This window comes from Petromyzon marinus, unplaced genomic scaffold, assembly GCF_048934315.1.
Source record: "Petromyzon marinus isolate PM22_M1 ecotype Great Lakes invasive population unplaced genomic scaffold, UKy_Petmar_22M1.pri1.0 PM_G_Scaffold_262, whole genome shotgun sequence".
Classification (NCBI taxonomy): domain Eukaryota; kingdom Metazoa; phylum Chordata; class Hyperoartia; order Petromyzontiformes; family Petromyzontidae; genus Petromyzon; species Petromyzon marinus.
In genome coordinates, this window is record NW_027422831.1 from 22,501 (window position 1) to 25,000 (window position 2,500).

The following is a 2,500-nucleotide window of genomic DNA, read 5'->3' on the forward strand; positions in this document are numbered from 1 at the left end:
TCCATACAATAGTGCAGGTGCGATGGAAATCTTTTCTCGTTTTGGTGCGTGCTACATTTTTACGGATAGACCCCGTGAAACGCTAGAAATTGGCGGGGATGTGTCTCTTGTGGCTCACGGGGCTGTTAGGGTGGCACAGAAATCCCTCGGAATGGGAAAACGGGTCATTTTCGTGTTGCCACATTGCATGCGAACGGCATGAAACTTCCAGAGGCATTTGCAGCAGGAATGCATGTGCAGTCAAAAAAGTGAATATTTTTCACGGATAGACCCCGTGAAACGCTAGAAATTGGCGGCGATGTCTCTCTTGTGGCTCACGGGGCTGTTAGGGTGGCACAGAAATCCCTCGGAATGGGAAAACGGGTCATTTTCGTGTCGCCACATTGCATGCGAACCGCATGAAACTTCCAGAGGCATTTGCAGCAGAAATGCATGTGCAGTCAAAAAATTGAATATTTTTCACGGATAGACCCCGTGAAACGCTAGAAATTGGCGGGGATGTGTCTCTTGTGGCTCACGGGGCTGTTAGGGTGGCACAGAAATCCCTCGGAATGGGAAAAAACGGGTCATTTTCGTGTCGCCACATTGCATGCGAACCGCATGAAACTTCCAGAGGCATTTGCAGCAGGAATGCATGTGCACTCAAAAAATGTGATATTTTTCACGGAGAGACCCCGTGAAACGCTAGAAGTGGGCGGGGATGTCTCTCTTGTGGCTCACGGGGCTGTTAGGGTGGCACAGAAATCCCTCGGAATGGGAAAACGGGTCATTTTCGTGTCGCCACATTGCATACGAACCGCATGAAACTTCCAGAGGCATTTGCAGCAGGAATGCATGTGCACTCAAAAAAGTGAATATTTCTCACGGATAGACCCCGTGATACGCTAGAAATTGGCGGGGATGTCTCTCTTGTGGCTCACGGGGCTGTTAGGGTGGCACAGAAATCCCTCGGAATGGGAAAACGGGTCATTTTCGTGTCGCCACATTGCATGCGAACCGCATGCAACTTCCAGAGGCATTTGCAGCAGAAATGCATGTGCAGTCAAAAAAAAAATGATATTTTTCACGGATAGACCCCGTGAAACGCTAGAAATTGGCGGGGATGTGTCTCTTGTGGCTCACGGGGCTGTTCGGGTCGCACAGAAATCCCTGGGAATGGGAAAACGGGTCATTTTCGTGTTGCCACATTGCGTACGAACCGCATGAAACTTCCAGAGGCATTTGCAGCAGGAATGCATGTGCACTCAAAAACTTCTATATGTTTCACGGATAGACCCCGTGAAACGCTAGAAATTGGCGGGGATGTGTCTCTTGTGGCTCACGGGGCTGTTAGGGTGGCACAGAACTCCCTCGGAATGGGAAAAGGGGTCATTTTCGTGTTGCCACATTGCATAGGAACGCCATGAAACTTCCAGAGGCATTTGCAGCAGAAAGGCACGTGCACTCAAAAATTTTAATATTTTTCACGCATAGACCCCGTCAAACGCTAGAAGTTGGCGGGGATGTCTCTCTTGTGGCTCACGGGGCTGTTAGGGTCGCACAGAAATGCCTCGGAATGGGAAAACGGGTCATTTTTGTGTGGCCACATTGCATAGGAACGGCATGAAACTTCCAGAGGCATTTGCAGCAGGAATGCATGTGCACTCAAAAACGTCTATATTTTTCACGGATAGACCCCGTGAAACGCTATAAATTGGCGGGGATGTCTCTCTTGTGGCTCACGGGCGCTGTTAGTTAGGGTCGCACAGAAATCCCTCGGAATGGGAAAAGGGGTCATTTTCGTGTTGCCACATTGCGTACGAACGGCATGAAACTTCCAGAGGCATCTGCAGCAGAAATGCATGTGCACTCAAAAACGTCTATATTTTTCACGGATAGACCCCGTGAAACGCTAGAAATTGGCGGGGATGTGTCTCTTGTGGCTCACGGGGCTGTTAGGGTCGCACAGAAATCCCTCGGAATGGGAAAACGGGTCATTTTCGTGTTGCCACAATTGGCATACGAACGGCATGAAACTTCCAGAGGCATTTGCAGCAGAAATGCATGTGCACTCAAAAACGTGAATATTTTTTCACGGATAGACCCCGTCAAACGCTCGAATTTGGCGGGGATGTTTCTCTTGTGGGTCACGGGGCTGTTCGGCTCGCACAGAACTCCCTTGGTCCACCTGATTCGTGCATACAGGCAGCAACTAAAACTCTGTAAACCTGCTGTGAGGACATCTAAACAGTGGACCAGTGAGGCTGTGGAAGATTTGCGGGCGTGCTTAGACTGTACTGACTGGGATATGTTCACGACTGCTACCAATAGTCTGGATGAACTCACAGAGGCTGTGTACATCAGCTTCTGTGAGGACTGCTGTATCCCAACACGTACCAGGGTGAACTTTAACAACAACAAGCCCTGGTTCTCAGCAAAGCTCAAAAGGTTGAGGTTGGAGAAGGAGGAAGCGTTTAGGAGTGGGGATAGAGACAGATTCAAGGAGTCGAAGAACAGGTTT